Here is a 16849-nt window from a genome sequence, read left to right on the forward strand (position 1 = left end):
ACTAGTCCACTTTTTTTAGCAATTCTCCTATTAAAACACAATTGTTTTTGTTTAAATAATTTCATTATACACAGACAATAAATTATTTTGGAGTGCAAATAAGTAAAACTAAAATAATTAAATGATTACTTTAATTTATTGTGTGCTATTTCATGAACACCCTACTGATAATTTAACTGGGAGATGAGAATTTCTAGTCCATTTTCTCTAACTGGCTCATATTTATAACTAACTAGAATACATATTTCTGAACTCTATAAGAATACATAGTGCTAACTTGCTATTGTGGTACAAATTAAAAGTAAACAAGTTCGCTTGAGCGCAAATCTTTCATGGTTACATATTAAGCAACTTTTTAATTTACTCCTATTATCAATTTTTCTTCGTTCTCTTGCTATCGTTATTTGTTGATTAATTAATTGTTTAGGTAGGAATTTCACATTCTAACTTAGATAAATTATACATGATATATTATATATGTCAATTAGATGTGTTATATTTATATATTTTTGTATAATAACTTTTAACTTTGTTTTTATGTTTTTTTATAATAATATCGGGTGTAAATCTGACCTCAACCAATGAGGTATCAGATATCGTTCATGATTGTGTATTTAAGGCCGCTAGTGATGCGGTATTGTATATGACTTTTTTGCAAGCCATACTATGTTCTAACTGCTCTTGAGAAAGCCGTTGAAACGCGTTGATCCAAATAAAACGACATTTGTATTCAAAGAAATTCATTTTTTCTTTCCTGACCGTTTGTAGAGCCACTTGTAGGGCCATTTGTCTAATACAATTCTGTGAGTATTCTACACTTATTTGCAAGGTGTTTGGAAACACTACACCAATGTGATATTCTCTAAACAGATAAAGACACAGCTCTTTTGGAAGAATTGTGGAACACAGAGAGGAAGCTTCTGAAAACCCCTATGAACCAGCGCCTCTTTATGCAACCTACATCAATTTAACAGCCTTTGGGAGAGACTGTTGGAAGGCAGCGGTTCTAACCAGAGGGGAGTGCTTATCCGTATTGAATACACTTTCTTTTGTCTTCGTTCTACATGTGTAAATATGTGTTTATTTATTTGTATATGTATATACATACAAATAAACACATATATACACATATACAGGCCCATTTATCAAAGGGCTTGCGGACCTGATCCGACACTGCGGATCAGGTCCGCAAGACCTCGCTAAATGTGGAGAGCAATACGCTCTCCGCATTTAACATTGCACCAGCAGCTCACAAGAGCTCCTGTCCGCCTGTTCAGAGCAGGCGGACAGGGTTATGGAGCAGCGGTCTTTAGACCGCTGCTTCATAAGTTGTGTTTCTGGCGAGTCTGAAGACTCGCCAGAAACACGGCCCTTCAAGCTCCGTACGGAGCTTGATAAATGGGCCTGATTATGTCTATATATACTTTGAAACCCTTTCCACTGAAATACCTTAAAAGTTGAAAAATTATTTTTTAACAGTTGTAATATTTTATGAGTTTAACTGTATCAGTATATATTCATATAGATATATAGGTATAGCTATATATTTTACCAATAAAAATGAAAAGGATACAGGAAGATTGGTGACGAACTAAAAATAAGTTGATACACAGTTGCAGCAGTAATCAGGAGGTATAGAACGAGACATAGTACCACTAATCAGAGCCACAGAGGCCTTCCTAAAATGACTCCGAGGACAGTGTGCTACTTGCACAATCTAGCTCTGAAAAACAGACGGGCAAGTGCTTTAGACTTCTAGGGACTTCTAGGGATGGCATCCAAGAAAAAAAAACCTTGCTTGCTCTTTGGCACAAAACTGCAAGATTAAACTTTGCTAAAGAGCATGAAAAGAAGCATTATAAATATTGGGAGCACATTCTTTGAACATATGAGACTAAGGTAAATTTGTTTGGCTCAGATGGGATCCAGCATGTTTGGTGTGAACCTGGCAAATATTATTACAGTTAATGCATAGTCCCAACAGTGAAGCATGACGGTCGGAGTGTGATAATATGGGTCTGCATGAGTGCAATAGGTGTTGGGGCAATCACATTTATAGATGGCACCATAAATGCCTGTGGATATACCAACATAGTGGGTTATAAGATGACTCCCAGTCTCCAGAAGCTTGGCAAAAGAGGAATATTCTAGTATGATAAAAATCCAAAATATGCTGCCAAAATCATGAAAGAGTATTTTGCCTGACTTGAATGCAATAGAACACCTTTGGGGTATTTTAAATAGAAAGGTAGAGAAACACAACCCCTTTAGCAAAGAGCAACTGAAAAGAATAGCAGAACATCTGTCCAGTAATTTGTGGAACACTGGTATCCTCCATGCTGAGGAGGATTGAGTCTATCATCAAAAATAAAGCTGGAAATATATATATATATATATATATATATATATATATATATATATATATATATTGAAACAATAAAATATTTGAATCTCATAATGAAAAGTGTACTGACTTTTGTTGTATTGATTTCCTACTGTGGGGCCAGTATTTTTAATATAGTAAATAGTGTTAGTTTTTAATTTTACATAAGAGCAAATACCCTACTGTTCAACTTTGAAGTAATACAATTTTGAATCATTTGGCATTTACATGATATTGCACAGGGGTGTACTCACTTCTGTTGTATACTGTAGGTATATATATATATATTTAAAAACTTAAAAAGAGAGATATGGATAAAATGGATTATCCTCCTTTAGCTCCAAAATAAAGGGAATTTAGCACTCTTCAAATTTGAAACAATGGGCATCTACTTTGTATTTCACAGTTATCCACTTGATACAAAGAAACAACCGTGCATAGGTTGCTGCAAACTCATCAACGCTTTTAAAGTAGCAAGTTATTGAATACCCAACGTAATGCTTATTTACAAAACGTAGCAAGTTATAACATATTCAACCTGTTACTAAAGCACACAATACCCTTTTAGGTGTGAAGATGCAAATCAAACCTGCATACACATTAGGAGAAGATACAAGCTTGAGTTTCAATTTTCACATATTAAGATTTATGAATGTTCATTTCCTTTAAAGATAGTCCCAAGGAAAGAGGTGCACTTCATACTGTTGAAAACTCTCTTAGGGAACTTATGAAGCAAAGACACTGTAAATTGTATGCCTGTTGACCGCGGTTTTCACCGCACTCAAGGTCTATAGGCCTTTTCTTTTTAAATCACTTGTTTGACTTTTTCCATAGTTCTAAACAGTTCATACACAACAGAACATTCACATTTAGCAAGCCACTAGAGATTACACATACCACCTCCACTGGAAAGCCTCATACGTCCTATATTTAAAAACAGATGACTATTTTAACGTTATTACAAACTATACATCAGATCTGTTTAACAGTTGTATTTTACACTATGTAAAACTAAATACAACTACCCTGCCACTATGCCACAGGTTCAACACACTAATCACTCAAACTGATAACTGTTGTTTTTTTACTTACTGTCCCCACAGAGGCTGGAGTGGAGACCACAGATTTCATAAACCAGCTTTTACAATAATCTATTTAGAGATTGTTTGATAAGAGTAGATGTCTGGAATGCATGTAACATTCATGTAAATCTTTACCTAATTGACAGAGAGGATAATGTATATTTCAAGACTTTTTAATTTATTTTCCTTGACATATTTTGCTAACAAAAGGTAGATGTGATTTTTAAAACATTTTGCATGCAGATCTTTTAAGCAGGGTGCTTACTTGCTGTATTTTATAATGTAGGATTTATTTATACACATTCCAATATGTACTGCTGATTCTAATTGTTTTACCTGTGTAATAAAACCGCAAAGACACTTCAGCATATAAATTACATTCATTTTATTTCAATTAAACTGACCCCTGATCCAGTTCATTGGATGAGTGAGCATATCACTATTTATGAAGTCATTATTGTTATTAACACCCTAAATAGGGATAAGAACATTTTCCTTTTTCCACTAATTGTTTAACTTACACATTATTCATTACAATGCAATCTTCTATGTTAGAAACAAACCCTTAAATAATTTCTGATACATTTTGCTATTTGTGTACATTTTATATCTCCAAATTACATTTTTATCTGTACATTTTATAATCTGTTAACATTAACATCCAAATATATCTTTAAATATCCTCTTTTAATACCTTCCAGCTTCATCAGTTCAAAATGTACACAAACATATACTCTTATTTGCTTCTCAAAATTGGCACCTAGGAAAGCTTTAAAAACACAATGTAGATGAAAAATAAGTTCAATAGAATTGTGTTCCTATTAATGTGCTTTTAAAAATACTAATTGATAACTCGCAACTTGAAGATCTAAACATGTTATTCCTTTTTTGTTAATGATAAGTAGAGTAACTGTTAATTAGCAATAAGCACCATTTCTACCACTCCTGCAACTGTTCCTCCACACCCTCATCCCAATACAAATTGCATTTCATCAAGGAACTGAAGTATTAAATATTTTTCAGGTACAATCTATGTTCTAAATCATACATTATAAAAAAATAAAAAAATACAAATACAAAAAACAAAAGTCATATTATCCAACGATTTCCTTTTCTAGTATATTCAATTGTATATTGTATACAAATACTGTATATATCTACATACATACATATACAGATTGTTTGGGATAAACAGTTATTTACTATCTTAGATGTCATATAGGTGTTTACTGATCATAAAGAGTTTTTAGAGGATTCTTAAACAATTAATTGGATTTCAAGTGACATATATGATTACTATCTTACAAGAGGCATACAGCCTATATACACCTAATCCAATATAGTTCAACTACTTCCCATCATGACCTAAACTATAATCCCTAAAAAGAGTGCAAATTAAGGTCTGTAAACCTACTATGGCTTGCTTAAGCAGACTGACTTGCTTATGGTAAGTGAATAGAACTCCAAAATAGTCTGATTCCACTTACATCTTTCATGCAAGCTCCCCCAAAATAACAATTCATTTGTTCATGTAAAACATCATCAATACGTTTTTGTATCATATGATATACATTACTGCACTCAATATTATAATGGTCCTACAGTTATTTCTCAACTTAAGGTGCTCATCAAGGCTCTGAGAGTGGCCCTATATGTTTAATATTTGATATGCAGTACTATGCAAAAGTCTTAGGCCACCATTAGATTTGTTATTTTAGCAAAGGTATAATTACCATATAAAATTATTTCTCAGTCTCTATATTAGAATACTGGATATTTGTATGTGGAATTAAAAAAACAGAAAATGCTTTTATAGGCTAAAGTGAAGTGTCATTGCTAACATCTGTTTTTTCCCTACTATTTCATGTCAAAATAACTGTTGTGAAAAAGGTCTATTACACCAGGTTTGTGCAAGACATGCTTGAGCATTATATACACACGTGGTATGAGTTTTATTCACAGGAAGCTTGCAAATAATAAGCTTTCAATCACATCATTCCATTTTAAAATGTTAAAGATCACAGAATTTGACAGGCATAAAATCATACTTTTCCATCAGCAAGGCCACTGTCAAAGGGAAATCAGCAAATAAACTGGATACTCAAGATGTGGTATTCAAGCTGTTATAAAGAAATTTGAAGAATCCAGAGAGGTCAAGGACAAAAAGGAGAAAAAAAAGGACTGGAAGGCCAAGAAATATTTCAAAATCTGATGAGAAGTTTCTCAGGGTTTTTGAGAGGCCGGAATAAGTCCAGCAAGGACCCTTCTACAGGTCAAAGAAGTTGGATCAGGAATGGTCTTTGTGGAAGGGTATCAGCCAAGAAACCACTTTTTCAGAAGGGGAACAAGGTGAAAAGGCTAGGATATGTTAAAGCTCACAAAGATTGGAATGGAGATCAGTGGAAAAGAGTGTTATGGAGTGAAGAATACAAGTTTGAAATTTTTGGGTCCAATCGCAGACAATACATGAGAAGATGAGTTAGAGAGAGATGGAAGAAAGAGGGTTTGTGTGGGTCTGTCTGGTTTGGGGCTGCATTTCTGCCAGTGCTGTTGGTGATATTGTCCATATTGATGGGATCATGAATGCTGAAAAGTACAAACAGGTTTTAATTCATCATGCCTTACCTTTTGTAACGTGCCTGATTGGGAATGGTTTTATTTTTCAGCATGATAACAATCCAAAGCACAATGGTAAGGCAGTGAAATCATATTTGGAGAGAAAAACAGCTGATAAAACACTGACAGACATGGCCTGGCCTCCACAGAGTCCAGACCTGAATATTATAGAGGCAGATGGACAGAGAAGGAGAAGAAGACAACTTAAATCTAAAGAAGAACTCTCAATCAGATTGAGCTCGCATTCTATTGGCTGATCTGAACAGCCAATCGGATTGAACTTGATCTGATTGGCTGATTCCATCAGCCAATCAGAATTTTCCTACCTTAATTCCGATTGGCTGATAGAATCCTATCAGCCAATCAGAATTAGAGGGACGCCATCTTGGATGACGTCCCTTAAGGAACCGTCATTCGTCGGGAAGTCGTCGGTGAAGATGAATGTTCCGCGTCGGCGGGATGACCATGGATACGGAAGAAAGAAGATTGAAGATGCCGCTTGATAGAAGACTTCAGCCCGATCATGGACCTCTTCAGCTCCCGCTTGGATGAAGACTTCAGTCGGATCATGGACATCTTCAGCCCCCCGCTTGGGCTTGGATCAAGACATCGGAGCCTGGACGGATCGGTGATACCAGGTGTGGTGAAGATAAGTTAGGGAGATCTTCAGGGGCTTAGTGTTAGGTTTATTTAAGGGGGGTTTGGGTTAGATTAGGGGTATGTGGGTGGTGGGTTGTAATGTTGGGGGGGGGTATTGTATGTTTTCTTTTTACAGGCAAAAGAGCTGAATTCTTTGGGGCATGCCCCGCAAAGGGCCCTTTTCAGGGCTGGTAAGGTAAAAGAGCTTTTCTATTTTAATTTTAGAATAGGGTATTGCATTTTTTATTTTGGGGGTCTTTGTTATTTTATTAGGGGGCTTAGAGTAGGTGTAATTAGTTTAAAATTGTTGAAATATTTTTCTAATGTTTTGTAAAATATTTTTTTATTTTTTGTAACTTAGTTCTTTTTTATTTTTTTGTACTTTAGTTAGTTTATTTCATTGTATTTATTTGTAGGTATTGTATTTAATTAATTTATTGATAGTGTAGTGTTAGGTTTAATTGTAGGTAATTGTAGGTATTTTATTTAATTAATTTATTGATAGTGTAGTGTTAGATTTAATTGTAACTTAGGTTAGGATTTATTTTACAGGTAATTTTGTAATTATTTTAACTAGGTAACTATTAAATAGTTATTAACTATTTAATAGCTATTGTACCTGGTTAAAATAATTACACAGTTACCTGTAAAATAAATATTAATCCTAAAATAGCTACAATATAATTATAATTTATATTGTAGCTATATTAGGGTTTATTTTACAGGTAAATATTTAGCTTTAAATAGGAATAATTTATTTAATAAGAGTTAATTTATTTTGTTAGATTTAAATTATATTTAACCTAAGGGGGTGTTAGGGTTTGGGTTAGAGTTAGCTTTAGGGGTTAATACATTTATTATAGTAGCGGTGTGGTCCGGTCGGCAGATTAGGGGTTAATAATTGTAGGTAGGTGGAGGCGACGTTGGGGGCGGCAGATTAGGGGTTAATAAATATAATATAGGGGTCGGCTGTGTTAGGGGCAGCAGATTAGGGGTACATAGGTATAATGTAGGTTGCGGCGGTGTACGGAGCGGCAGATTAGGGGTTAAAAAAAATATGCAGGTGTCAGCGATAGCGGGGGCGGCAGATTAGGGGTTAATAAGTGTAAGGTTAGGGGTGTTTAGACTCGGGGTACATGTTAGAGTGTTAGGTGCAGACTTAGGAAGTGTTTCCCCATTGGAAACAATGGGGCTGCTTAGGAGCTGAACGCTGCTTTTTTGCAGGTGTTAGGTTTTTTTTCAGCTCAAACTGCCCCATTGTTTCCTATGGGGATTATCGTGCACTGAGCACGTTTTTTAAGCTGGCCGCGTCCGTAAGCACCGCTGGTATAGAGAGTTGTAGTGGCGGTAAATTATGCTCTACGCTCCCTTTTTGGAGCCTAACGCACTGAAATCCCAGCCATTCTGTGAACTCTAAATACCAGCGGCCAAAAAAAAGCCAGCGTTAGCTACGCGGGTCGTTACCGACAAAACTCTAAATCTAGCTGTAAGTGATTGTACTGATCTGTTTACGCTGTCTTGTGCCTATACCTCAATATTATTATTATTATTTTTTTTAAAAGGAGGCATTCTATATATTCTTAATTTGCTTGCTTATCAGTATTCTTCTAGCCCTTGGCTTTTGAATACAATCCATTTTTTTAATACTACTGCATTATATACTGCATATAGTTCATAGGGCTCCATGTACTAAATGGTGGATGGACAGCTTCTTAACTCGCGAAGCTGTCCGCCCGCCTTCGCTACACACGGGCAGCGGATCTGTTGATCCGCTTGCCCATATGTATCATTACATACTCATCGGAGTGTGTAATGCCCGCCCCTTCAATCACGCGACAAATCACGCGACTGAAGGGGCTGTCAATCAACGAGAGCGAGCGTGCTCTCTGTGATTTTGCCTCGCCACCTAAGAGGTGGCGTGGGTGTAGGAAGCAGCGGTCTAATGACCGCTGCTTTTTACATTGCGGGAAGCAGGCTCGCATATGCGAACCTACCCCGCAAAGGCTCCGGAGCAGCTTTCGCTGCTTCGTACATGGAGCCCATAGTCTGCTATGTTACATTGAATTTTTTCTTAAATGCATCAGATCCTTAAAAAAAGGCTCTTATTATTCTGTGGAACAAATACCTTTCACCTTCACTACCTGTAATAACTCAGTATATACTTTAAGAAGTCAATGGTTTACTGCTCCCTGGTAAAGATATCTTATTTGTGTAACCAGCCCAGATAACCTTCTCTGCTAGATGCTAACTTTCCCATACTGTCACCACACTAAACTTTTTCTGACTATCTCATGCATGAGGCTAAGTTTAATTCCATTTCTTAGTTTTACAAACATAGATATGCTAAAACACACATTATTCCTATATATAGCAAGGCACTTTCATTTGAAATTTACCTTTTCTAATGTTTACACTTCCAGCAAGTAGCTACTTTACATTTGCTATCCTAGTTTACAATTTTCAAGTTGTTATACGCTTAATAAGTTCATTAAGCTCTGTCTTAGATTGCTAATCAATAAAAGAGTGTAAAGTCTTGTCTTGAACTGTTCTTGCTATTTTTGTTAACTTGGATCCTAAACTTCATGTGTCCATCTTCCACTGGTTTACCATACATGTCTGTCCTACTCCTGCTATTAAACTCTGTATCTATTCACAAGTTTAAAAAAAACAACATATTAAATGGTGAGTAAGATCTTCATTCCACTCATCCCTAAGTTCATTACAGACCATTTCAAATCTAGTATTATGTTTTTTTTTTAATTGGAACAATCACAATGCAAACAATAACACAATTTTAGTATTGGAAAAACTTTGGATCAGATATTGTAAAAGTCACTCATACAATGCATGGACAGCATTGATCACAAGTCACTCGATTACACATCAACTAGCTATCAACAACACAATGGACACACTGAATTCAGCAGCAAAAGACAATTAATAAATGCTCAATATCCACAGATCCACCAATAAAACACATTGGATAAATGAAAACTATATTGGACACCATTGTGCACATTCTTAGAACCAAAACAACAAGTTGGAGTTGCCCCATACCAAACAAAGCTGGTGTCCCTTTATAATGACTATTGAATCTCGCCCAATAAAAAAATAGACACTTAACACATCACTACCATCAATGAAACACAAAGAAAAACACAATCTTTAAGGTACTAGTGATAGGATCAACATATAGAGAGAGCAGACTTTGAAGAGAACAGAGAATGCTGGACCGGCACAATGAAAATGGGTGGCCTAGTCAGTTGGTGAGCGTGGCTAAGTAGCCTCGAGAGCAGTTGTATTTTTACTTGTATTGATTCAGTGCGTGGTGATCAACAGTCCTTGTCAGTCATTAACTGTAGTTTTGAGATCAAATGTTGTGGGAGTTATCAAGTTTGGCTCTGATTGATTGTGATTATTTTGAAAAAAAAAAAAGGATAATTTTGATATTCAACGAGGATTTTGGAAAGATTGGAATTAACGCCATTGCCCTTAATCTTAAATTACTGGTTACATTGAAATACATGATACAGGCAAGTATATGTATATATCTCTATGTTAAAGCCCTTTGCCAGGTTTTGAAACTTTATATTCAAGCGTAACAGTTAACCAGAGCTCTGTAGTGCGTTAAATTCAATTGCACTCAAGCGATTGATTTTACTTTCAACTTGTAAGATGCCCATTACTTCTGACACATGCAAACAGCCATGATAAACCTGATATTGCTTCTGTGAAACATTTACCGTGCCATTAGTAATCTAGCCCAAAATATGCTACACTTTTAAATCATTTACCATTCGTGACATATGTAAAAAAACTAATCTTTTCTTTGATTATTTTTATTTCCTTACAACAAATGAAAAAAAGTGTGTGAATGTATCTCTATTTTATAAGTTGTTTGCAGCAACCTCTTATTCTCAGTTACCTAAATGCCATTTTTGTGATAATGTAACAATTTTCTCAAAGTGTAACTGATTACTGGTCACAGAATCCATTAGTAGTTTAGTAGCAGTAGTCGATTTCTGACAAACAACATACTCAGCCGACACTGTTCCCCAACTGAACCATAACTGGTACATGTAGATTAGTCTGCCTCACTACTGCGGAATGGTTTCAGTAACAGTTTCAGAATCAGTTAACTACAGCAACAATTTCAAAAAGGTTTAATTTTTTTTCTACTATAGAAGCACTGCACATTTTTAGCACAGGAGCAATCAAAGGAATGGCTCTCATTAAACCAAAACAAAAGAAAGGTTCCCTATTTTGAGGACACCAACATTTAAATGTAAACCTTTGGATTCTACCTTAAGAACATTCACCTAGATTACAAGTTGTGTGCTAAACCTGGTGTGTATATAATGCTAAAAATGTAGTGGTACTGCACTTTTCATAACCCTGCCATTACAAATTTTAATCCCTATTGATGTCTATAGAGACAAGAAAACACCTTAGATTAGGTTTTTTTAGAGTTAAGTTTTTTTTACTTTGGGAGTTGGCTGGATAGGGGGGGTTACTGTTAGGGGTTAATTTGTATTCTTTTACAGTAAAAGTGCTGAACACTTCAGGGCAATGCCCTCCAAAAGACCCTTTTAAGGGCTATTGGTAGTTTATTGTTAGATTGGGGGTGTTTTTATTTTGAGGTGTCTTTTTTGTTTTTATAGGGGTATTAAATTAGGTTTCATTTTTTTATTTTGGATAATTTCATTTATTATTTTTTGTAATCTTAGATTTTTATAATTTTTTGTAATTTTAGACTTTGTTATTTTTTGTAATGTTAGGTTGTTTTTTTTCGTAGTATTAGGATTTTTTTAATTTTGTAATTTAATTTTTTATTTTTGGTATATTTGATTTTTTTAAGTAGTAAAGTTAGGTTTTTTTTAGTTTAAACTCAGGGTTTTTTTTTATTTCCCAGGTAAGTTTTTATTTATTTTAAGGTAGTTATATTGTAAATTTAATTTAAAGTTAGCAGGTGTTAGGTTTAAGGGTTAGTAGTTTAATTTAGTTTGTTGCGATTTGAGTGGCCGGCAGTTTAAGGGTTAATAGGTTTATTTAGGTAGTAGCAATGTGTGGAATCGGCAGTTTAGGGGTTAATATGTTTATTTAGGTAGTAGCAATGTGGTTGGGCGGCAGATTAGGGGTTAATACTTTAATTTAATGTTGGCGATATGGTTGGGCGGCGGATTAGGGGTTAATAGGTTTATTTAGTGTTGACGATGTCCGGGGTGGCGGTTTAGGGGTTAATAGGCAGTTTATGGATGTTAGTGTACTTTGTAACATATTTGTTATGAATTTTGTGAAACATTTTTGTTTTGCAAAATCCATAACTACTGGTCTTTGATAGCGCAATGGATTGTGGTGGTATAAGCTATAACACTAGCATAATAGCCAGACCGCACCACCTGTAATACGGGTGAGCTGAAAATTCCACACTCAAAAGCCATTTTTTGAGTGTTGAATAGATTGTTGCGGTATAGGCCAAAATGCTAGTGGTATAGCCGTACCACCGCAAGACTTGTTATATGGTTGAGATGAATATTCCGCTCACAAAGGCCAATTTTTCAGCATTATAGTCATACCGCAAAACTTGTAATCTAGGCGATTGATTAACACTAAAGGCAGAGGGGTTTATTAACCCCAAGTGCTTTATACATGCAACAGTAGAGACTAGGGAGGAAGATCAAAAAATGTGAAAGTAAATAGGTGATGCCTTGGAACATATGTAAATAGAAACAGTGTTTGATTAGTGGGTCAGATGTTATTACTAATGTCAAATAGACAACAGGATTTGACATCTGGTTGGTAGGAGCTTATGTTTCAAAAAACAAGCAAGTTTAGGTTTTGGCTGTTTTTACAAGCATATATGTTATAATAAATGTTGGTAATTAACAACAGAACTGCTGGAAATAAGGTTTCCTTATCAAATTATAAATACTTATATTTTTAGGAGTTCATTTTTAAAATATGAAGCTTTTTAAACTATTGCATTATCAATGATTTTTTGAATATGTGTTAATAGCATTGTATCTTTTGATAAATATTGGTATGTTAATGGATGCAGATGAGCCCTTTTTGATGTTGACACAATTATAGTCAGCCATTTTCATTGTTTACTGGCAGCACTTTTTACATTTTAAGTTTGGTAAAAAATTACCTTATAATTAAAATGTGCCGGTCCTGTCTGTTAATATCACAGGTCAAATCCTCCTTACTTAACTGATTTATTAGGTAATATTGATATCTTACAGCGCTGCGTTTGGTGACCTCTTGCTCCTGTCTGTAGTGGGTCCCCCAAGTACCCACTAGGTTAATAGGATATAAAGAGTAAATAGAAAGGAGCGCCAAAAATAGGCAGGGTCTAATATGAATGATACTAGATCCTAGGTTGGTATAGCATATGCTGGGTGTTTAGAAAAGTCTCTATGTGTGTGTATCATAAGAACAAATCTAGAAGTTGGGTATGGTGTGTATAACACAAAATATTTATTACAATTAGCACAAAAAATCGTATAAAATATCGCACAGTAAAACAAATGTTATATAGTTAAAACAATTAAATACAATTTCACAGAATAAAAAAGACAGTTAGGTACATGGATCCATGTGGCCAAAGTCCTAAATTAGTATGGCCTAAAACAATCTAAAAACAAATATGGCTGTCTGAATGTGGAATATTTCTAATCCTCACTAATAGTATAATGGTGAGGTCGTATTGATAAGTAGTCTCTCTAGTGTAATTTGCACAGTAATTTGTGGTGCAAGTACAGAAATGCCAATCTAACATCACATGGGTTGGGAAAAGGGGGGTTGGTGTGATGTACAAATGAGTGAACTTCGTGATGAAATAAATATACAAAGTTACATAAAAAATATATATAAAAACGGTCTCAATTGAGATTCACAAAAGTATTGGGGTGAGCACTTAGAATAAACACAAATACGAATGTGATCCACAAAAACATATGTGTATATAAAAATAAAGCAAATCTCAAAAAAAACTTCCTTACACAAGTGAAAATGTTAAGAAAGACTCTTGTGAACAACGAGTGTGTGCAAATTGATTGGTGTGATCTATAAAAACATATTGGAAGGTGTAAACGTCCCTGAAATTCAGTCCATATGATGAAATGATCCTTTGAAGATCCTTAGTTTAGAATCCTAAAAATACATATATGGAAGTCCTAAAAATGTATTGAAGATCCAAATGTGAGAATATGAAAAATATAAAAAATAAAAATATAAAATATGAAAAATAAAAATATAAAATATGAAAACTTTCACACAATTTTCATATTTTATATTTTTATTTTTTATATTTTTCATATTCTCACATTTGGATCTTCAATACATTTTTAGGACTTCCATATATGTATTTTTAGGATTCCAAACTAAGGATCTTCAAAGGATCATTTCATCATATGGACTGAATTTCAGGGACGTTTACACCTTCCAATATGTTTTTATAGATCACACCAATCAATTTGCACACACTCGTTGTTCACAAGAGTCTTTCTTAACATTTTCACTTGTGTAAGGAAGTTTTTTTTGAGATTTGCTTTATTTTTATATACACATATGTTTTTGTGGATCACATTCGTATTTGTGTTTATTCTAAGTGCTCACCCCAATACTTTTGTGAATCTCAATTGAGACCGTTTTTTTTTTTTTTTTTTTTTTTTTTCAAAAATAGTTTTATTTTACAGATAAGAAAGTTATACATCGTAAATGCACTTTTGTTAGGGTTACAATTCAATATGGCTTTACAGCTGTGTGGGTTGTACACATACAATGCTGTAAACAAATATGCATGTAGTGATAAAGGTAATAAACAATAAATCATATAGTAACATATTAAACGAATAAACAACATAAACAACACATTGTGCTTCCTGTTGTCCCTCATGTTTTCCCCCTCCAGTATCTCAAGGTCAGTTTCCACCTCTTCTGTCAGTATCTAGTGTCATATGTTTTGGTGTTTTATATCCTATTGGTATCAAACTTATTCCTCAAGTATTCTTCCCATAAAATCTTAATCTGTATGTACTTGTCTAACCTTCGTTGTTTAAGGTAGTGGTATTCCTCTAGCTGTATAGTGCGATTGCACTCCTGAACCCATAGCGCAGTGGTCGGGATTATAGAACTTTTCCAGTTCTTGGCTATTAGTTTCTTGATGCTGTTACTTGCTATGTTAAATAATTTAGTTTGTTCTGAGGTGAATTTTTTGGGGACTATGTGAAACAGCCACAAGAGTGGGTCTACTGGTAAGGCTTTATCTAGTAACTTTGATGTTTCCTTTGTGATTTCATCCCACATTGGGGTTATTTTAGGGCAAAGCCACCAGATATGTGCCATATGGCCGATTTGATCATGGCACCTCCAGCAGAGGTTGGAGGCTTCTCTGAATATTTTCTGGCATCTTGATGGAGTAAGATACCATCTATGGAGAATTTTCAGGTTTAACTCAATGAGGTTACTAGATGTGGCAGATCTCTTAATGGCTATAAATATCTTAGAGGCGTCAATGTGTGATATCTGAATTCCCTATTCCTCCCCCCATCTATTGATGAAGTGAGGGGTGTGACCTGGTGAATTTTGTTTCAGTAGTGCATAAATCATTGATAAGGTGTGTTTTGTAGGAGATTCTTTATGGCATAAGGACTCGAATGTCGTTAGTGGCCTCAACATATTCCTTTTATGCGGATGTCCTGACAGGTAATTGTAACACTGCATATAAAAATACCAATCTCTGAAACAATTAAAGCCTTGTTCGGTTAGGGCCGTTCTAGGGAACAACTGAGTTTCAGTACCCAGGTGGCACATCATCAATTCCCTGTCGGTTGTGTGTCATTTTTATCTTTGCTATTAGGCCAGGGGCGAATTCTTTATTAGAGATGAAAGAGGTAAGGGGAGAGTAAGTGGACGAGATGTTGGGGTGCTCTACTAGTATCTTTTCCCATATCAGCATGGTCTCCTGTACTGTGTGTGCGACGTATATCTGGGGGTGATCTATTAATTGATGGTGTCCAGCATCTTGTGCCTAAGTGCAATGTACCAGCTATGTCATGTTCGAGGCGAACCCAGATTTTAAAGTTAAAGTTAGTATACCAGTCCACTATTCTCTGTAAGTGTGTGGCCTTCCAGTATGCGACGAGGTCAGGTACCCCCATTCCCCCGTTATCTAGTGTCTGATACATGTCTTTCCTATTGATCCGTGCGTGTCGTTTGTTCCATATAAATTCAAATATTTTAGTTTGGCAGGGACGTAAGAAAAGTGCGTGGAAGGGCTATGGGTAGTGTCTGTATGATATATAATATTTTTGGCAGGATACTCATCTTAATGGCACTGATCCTGCCTATCCAGGATAGAGGTTTTCTACGCCAGGAAGACAGGGTGGATACTATTGATGATTGAAGTGGTAGGAAATTTGTCTCGAATATTTGGGTAATCTTTGGGGTTAAAAATATCCCTAGATATTTCAATTTGCTTTTTTGCCACTTAAATGTACATATACGTGAGATAGGTATTAAATCCCCTTCTGGTATGTTTATGTTTAGGATTTCTGATTTATTCTGGTTGATAAGAAAGTTTGAAATCTTTCCAAATGCATCTAGCTGTTTCAATAATCCTGGTATAGATTGTCTGGGGTTCGTCAAGAAAAAGAGCACGTCATCTGCATATAGAAGCATCTTATGTTGATGTCCCCCAACCTCAACTCCCTCAATGTCTACCGTGTGTCTAACCTTAAGTGCAAGCATTTCTATTACGCAGGCAAACAGGAGCGGGGACAGCGGACATCCCTGCCTGGTTCCGTTAGATATCACAAATGGGGCTGATAAAGATCCGTTTACCCGGATTCTAGCTGTCGGACAATGGTACATTGCAAATACCCTATCTACAAATGTCTCGCCAAGGCCCATTCTCATAAGGACCACCCGGAGGAACTGCCAGTTGACCCGGTCGAACGCCTTTTCAGCATCCGTGGATATTACCACAGTCGGAACACTGCGGTTATTAACATAATCTATCAAATTAAGGGCTCGTACAGTGTTGTCTTTGGCTTCCCTTGTGGGAACGAAGCCCACTTGGTCAGCGTGGATTAAATTTGGGAGTAAGGCGTTCAACCGGGTCGCC

The sequence above is a fragment of the Bombina bombina genome, chromosome 3 (genome assembly GCF_027579735.1).
Source record: "Bombina bombina isolate aBomBom1 chromosome 3, aBomBom1.pri, whole genome shotgun sequence".
NCBI classification, from domain to species: Eukaryota; Metazoa; Chordata; class Amphibia; order Anura; family Bombinatoridae; genus Bombina; species Bombina bombina.